The sequence below is a fragment of the Pteropus vampyrus genome, unplaced genomic scaffold, assembly GCF_000151845.1.
Source record: "Pteropus vampyrus isolate Shadow unplaced genomic scaffold, Pvam_2.0 Scaffold55, whole genome shotgun sequence".
In the NCBI taxonomy this organism is placed as follows: domain Eukaryota; kingdom Metazoa; phylum Chordata; class Mammalia; order Chiroptera; family Pteropodidae; genus Pteropus; species Pteropus vampyrus.
Window position 1 is genome coordinate 7,211,863 of NW_011888836.1, and position 6,534 is coordinate 7,218,396.

Below are 6,534 nucleotides of genomic sequence, written 5' to 3' on the forward strand. Positions count from 1 at the left end.
AGCAATGTTAAACCTCCTGAATCTGATAATTGTACTGTGGCAGTTTAAGAAAAATGTCCTTGCTTTTATGAAATACACACGAAAGTACTTAAGGATAAGGAAATACAATGCTTGCAACTAACTTTCAAGTGGTGGTATGGGGGAAGGAATACTCATACACATATGTACAAGGGGGGAAAGATAAAATCAAATGTGGCAAAATGTTAACGAGTAAGTCTGGGCGAGGGAAATCTAAGAGTTCTACTACACTTACAACTCTTCTGTAACTTTGAAATTATTTACAAGTAAGTTTTTTCTGTTGTTGTTTAACCGCACAGGAAATAATACCTATGAATAAGTTTAACAAAAAAATGTTCCAAATCTATATTAAGAAAACTCTGTGAGATATAAAGAACCTCAATAAATCGAAACATCACTTAAGTTTAGTTAAGTTCCATTACTATAAAGATGTCCATTCTTCCTAAATAAATCTAAATAATTAATATTATTTAAATCAAAATCAGAATGAAGTTCATATGGAAAAGTAAATGCATAAGAATAGCCAAGAAATGTTTGAAAAAGAAAAATGAGATTCGTCCTACTAGTAATCACAATCTCATCGTAAAGAGTACAGGCTCCGGAGTTAAGGAGCTAGTTACAATCCTAGCTTGTAACTTGAATAAATGTAACTTCTCAAAGGCTATTTCTTCATCTGTAAAAATAAAGATATTAAGAATAAGAATATCTAACTCGGTGCTTATTTAGGCAGGTAGTATATATATTAAAATTGGAAAGATACGGAGATTAAATAGTATAGCCCTTGTACAACAAGGATGGCATGCAAATTCATGAAGTGTTCCATTTTTTAAAAAAATCTTTTCATTAAATAAAATGGCAACATGTCAAATCATTTAAGCCAGATTTTCAAAAGAAAAATACCTAACTCAGAGGATTTTTGGAGAAATGAATTAGTTAAAATATGTTAAAATATTTATCACTGTGACTAGCAAGCAGGCAAATACTCAATATACATTAGCTGCTGCTCTTTCTATTGTTATCATGGTCATGAATATCATCATCACACAGCACCTATGTGGTACTGACATAGGAACAAACAAGTAAATATCTGGAAAAGAGAGGCCAGAAACAGGCCTAAGAGTAAAAGAATCTGTAGATGCCAAAACTGGGAAAAGGATATTTAATAAAGAGCGCTGGTGAACTATATCATCTGAAGAAAAAATAGAGAATTGGATTTTTATCTCGCAATATATACATAAATATAAATTCCAGAGTAAAGAGCTAAATTATTTACAAAACACTGATAAGAACAGATATCACACTTGATCTTTGCCAAAAGGTCAAGAAGCAATATAAAACAAAAAAAACCTGTAAACAATTTTAAAAATGACCATCAGCTGTGAAAAGTATTCTTAAAACACAAAATCCAAAAGTTGTAAAAGGAAAATGACTTTTAATATTTGAGAAAATATTAAAGACAAGTAGAGATACAGAGAAAATGTTTGCAACATAAAAACAAAGGATTACTATCCATACTGTAGGAAGACTCCCTAAAAATCTGTAAGAAAAAGACAAATAACCTAAGCAAAATTGTCAATGGTTATGAACGAGTAGCTCACCACATGGAAAAATGCACAGTAGCCTTCAATTGAAACATAGACAGAAATAATTTAAAGGTATTTTTTATTTCATATATAACAAAAATAAAACAATGTTTTCATATCAGATAAACAGGCATGCGTATATATTCCATTTCAATTTTCTTTTTTAAAAAATCTGAAAATACATTTAAAAAGCTAACCTGTTAATATTCCTGGATCTGAATATGATCGAAAAGATAAGGCAATGTCTGCTGTGCCATTAGAAGACTTAATTACAGAAAGAAGAAAATAAAGCAGACAAAAAAAAGTAATCACTGACCCTTGTTAGAAGGAAACTAAACTTATCAGGTCCAACCACTCACTCACAAGAAAATATCACTGACAAATAATCTAGATCCAGTATTTACTCAAACTCCACAGGCAGGTGGTTCAATGATTTAATAAGGCACTGCTGGACTATTGAAAATTACTTCTTTATAACCCTCCAATTGTTTATAAATGGTAACTGATTAATAAACTGTTGGAATCAAAGGCAAATTTTCAGTGTCTGCATTTATTAAAATTTATCTTCTCGGGCATCATTTAATCAATTTTCTTTGAGATGTCTTCTGTCTCCATGATTTATCTATTACTTGTGGGGCCCTAGGAACATCAGAAATGTCTTTCAGAAATGCCTTCCAGAACCTTCAGATAGAATTCTTCTGTACCCAGACGCTTAAAATCAGTTAGAGCTAGATGCCCTCTTACTATACTATTATCTACTTTCTTATTCTTTTTTCTAGCTTTTCTAACTTAAAGAGCATCCTCTTATACAGAAGTTAAGAGATAAAAAGACATGCTGAGTGTTCTCTTTTTTCTATTATTTCGAGTTTCCTAAATTGTGGATTTGTGGCTTCCTTCTTACTTCTAGCTGTAAATTTACCTCTAAGAATCACCTGTCATCATTAGTTTTTCTTCTTCTAGGCATCATTCATTCTAAAAATCCTATTCATCCTCTGACAGTATTCTAAGAGGTTCTTGACCTCTCTTCTACTTGACCTTTATTACAAGTTCCTCCTTCTGACTTTAGTTCTATTTTTTTTTTCTAATTCAAAAATAAAAACTAAGCCCCAGTTGGGGTGGCTAAGGAAGTGTAGGGGGAAAGGGAGGTGTCATGTGAGATGGGGGAGGAGAGCTTTCAGCTCCATCATAATTTCCATCTGCCATTAGCCTCATCAAATTCTGTCATATGGCTAATTACTGTCTTTTCTCAATCACTAAAAGTGCTATGTAAATGCTGATACAACAATCCCCATTCTACTCTGATACCCTCCCCACAAAAGTGCTTCCCAAGCTTTTCATACACAAAGTCTGGGGGCATCTTTAGACTTTTTATTACTTTAGGTGGTATAGTGCCCATTAGGATCTTAAACCATGGGCTCTGACTGGTTTTCTAATGTTTCCTGAAGTCGAGGACATGTATCTCCTTAAAGTCCAGAGTTAACTTTGCTGTTACTTTTAATACAAACCCAAGACAAACACAGTCCTTATCTCCAAAAGTTCTTTCTAGAATTTACATATCACTTTTTTTCCCCCTATGGGTCCTAATTAAGTTCAAAATAGCAAATATTTTGTTGTTGGTTTTCTCTTTTATTATAGTTGATATATAATGTCATACTAGTTTCAAGTGTATAACACAGTGCCTCCGTATCAATATGCTTTACAAGTCTAGTACCCTTCTCTCACCAGAATTATTACAATATTACTGGCTATATTCCCTATGCTGTATATCACATCTCTTTAACTTATTAGTTTTATAACTGTACTACAGTACTTATTAGTACTATAATTTGTACCCCCCCTTAATCCCCTTTCCTTTTCTGCCCATCCCTCCAAACCCCTCCAATCTAGCAAACACCAGTTTGTTCTATTTTTATGAGTCTGTTTTGTTTTGCTGGCTCACTTGCTTTGTCCTTCAGATTCCACATATAAGTGAAAATATACAGTATTTGTCTTTTTCTGACTTATTTCACTTGGCATAATACCCTCTAGATCCATCCAAACTGCCACAAAGGGCAACGTTTCATTTTTTTTTTATGGCTGAGTAATATTCCTTAGTGTGTGTGTGTGTGTGTGTGTGTGTGTGTGTGTGTGTGTGTGTGTGTGTACATGTATACACACACTTTCTTTATCCACTCCCCTGTTGATGAAAACCTAGGTTACTTCCATATCTTGGCCTTTGTAAATAATACTGCAGTGAACACTGGAGTGCATGTCTTTTTGAATTAGTGTTTTTTATTTCTTTGGTTATATACCTCAAAGTGGAATTGCTGGGTCATACGCCTGTCCTATTTTTAATTTTTTTGAGTAACTTCCATACTGTTTCCCATAGTTGCCGCATCTATTTATAATCACACCAACAATGTACAAGGGTTCTCTTTACTCCATATCCTCACTAATACTTGTTTATTTCTTGTCTTTTTGACAATAGCCATTTTAACAGGTATGAAGTGGTATCTCATTGTAGTTTTGATTTGCATTTCCCTAATGATTAATGATGTTGAACATCTTTTCATGTGTCTGTTGGCCATTTGTATGTCTTCTTTGGAGAAATCTCTATTCACGTAAAACAGCAAATATCTTTATAGCTTCCTTCACTACCTAAAACACAAAATTAAATTTTTCCAGATACTTTGTTTATAAAAAGGAAACTTCCAAAAAGGTGTTGAAATTTTTGACATTTTCCATAACCAGTTTGTTTCTGTACTAGTATTGCTGCCTTAAATTCAAAAGATACCATCTATAGCCATAACTTTCAAATAAATATTCTAACCATGTTTATACAACCAAATAGTGTATTTCCATATAAATGTCTAACTTGTGTAACTATTAGGTTACTTCCTCTCCCCTTCTGTGGCAGAGACAGCTGCTACCTTTCCACCAAAAATTCATCCTCTCCCCTGTCAAGGACTATTTTTCCCAGCTTTACTTATGCATATGACTCATTTACATCAATGTAACATAAGAACTGATGAGTACCAGAGTTTTTAAGAAGCATGGTTGCTAGAGATACATTTAAAGAATAAGATAAAAAGAAAACGAACCCCCTAACTCTAAGTGCATACTTTTCTTACTGCTCTTTAACATTTACAAGTCACTGCCAAATCAAACCTCAGCGTCTCTATCAGATTAAAGTAGAAAGTTTATTTGAATTCATCTTGAGGTTAATGCCACTAGTTTAACACTAGGCCTACTACTCCAAGGAGTCTTGAGTAAAAACCATGAGCTTTTAGTGAGGAGCTAGCTATTTGCTGACAGTCCTTTCTCCAATGCCCATGGTAGGCAAATATTGCCAGTGGATTGTTGCACTTTCCTACATTTAGAAATATTTTTAAAGTGTCTACTATGTGCTACTGTTCTAAATGCCTGGACTAACTTCCTTAACCAAAACAAAGATCCTTACCTTCATGGAACTTACATTCTGGTGGCAGCCACTCTCATCATTTAGACTTGGCACAACAGTTTAAAACATATCTGCCAACTCTTATGCAGACTTAATAAATATGGGCAATGACAGAACTGTTGGAGTGATATATAAAGGAGTTGTACTGTAGATACTGTATGTGGGATAATAATGCTATAAAATCAAGCTAGTATTCCCACTAGAAAACAATGCTCTAGCTTATTAGAGAGGACAAAGGGCACATTCTTAGATACAACTGAAAAAATAAAAGGAAGCCAAAGAAGAAAAAGCTTCTAAGGTGGTGGAGGAAATCGCTGTCAATGGAACGTGACATAGTGGCAAAAATAGCAAACAAAATTCCCATTTGGAGCTTCAGATGAGACTCTTCATCCAGAGAGTGAGGAATTCATGTAACAATAAGATTTATAAAACAAGGCAGTATGGAAGAACCCTACTTGTTTCCTCCAGAAGGAAGTGACGCTTTGAATAGTTGGTGAGTTTGTACCAGGTGTAGGAAATTCCATCCTACTGACAGGCCAAATTAGAAAGTGTGCTCTCTTTCTGCGGCATGTGTCTAAAATGTGATGGAGGGCCATTTAGACAATGCAGAATTTCCATCTGTTTCTAACACATGTAGGAATAAATGATAAAATTAGTAGGAATGAAAGAAATGTTGTACAGTAAAAGTCTGAGCAAGCCTTTGAGTCAGAAGACTCAATCTGAACATGAAAGAGAAGGGCGAGGAAGAAGAGGGGAGGGGAAGGGAGGAAGCCAGAAGGGAAGGAGAAGAGAGAGAGGGGCTATACATAGACTACATATATACTTTATAAACCCAAACTTACAAAAGGCCAGCATTTGCTACAGTTTAGTGTAATAACCCATCTTTGGCATGAAGCTTCCTTGTTCTTTCAATGAATTAAATTTACACAGAAAAAAAGAAACCTGATTGGAAAAAAATCTGAACACTGTGTTAATCTGGGATTAACATCTTATTTTATTAAAAAATAATATTTTGGAATTAGTATATCAATTTTCCATTACGAACTCAAACCTACAAAAGGAAAGCACTTGCCACAGTTTAGTAGTGTAATAACTCCTCTTTTTCATATATTTGACCTTGACATCTATTAAGAAATATGCACCAGGAAGCTATTTCCACTAAAAAAAAATTTTTTTTAAGTTTAAGTGGCTGAAAATTCCCAGCCCTGATACAAATGTACAGTTTAAGGGAGAAGGAAAAAGATAAGAAATCCTTTTCCATCATTGCTCCTTATTCCCAAGAAAGTTGTCTTATAGGAAACAGTTTTGCTGTCAGTTAGCTTTAGATTCAAAACCAGTTCTACCCAATCACTGGTCATGTGACCTTGGTAAATTATACTTTCTGATCTTCAGTTTCTTCATGTATAATATTTCATCCATGATTTTTGTATATTTTGGAAAGGCATTTCAAAGATTTAAGTTAATGATAATGCATATGAATGTACAGCATAGCAC

General features: G+C 33.9%; 1 pseudogene; it reads left to right on the forward strand.

Annotated features, from left to right (window-relative positions):
• Positions 1-732: 732 nt before the first annotated feature.
• LOC111739908 lies at positions 733-847 on the forward strand (annotated as a pseudogene).
• Positions 848-6,534: the final 5,687 nt, after the last annotated feature.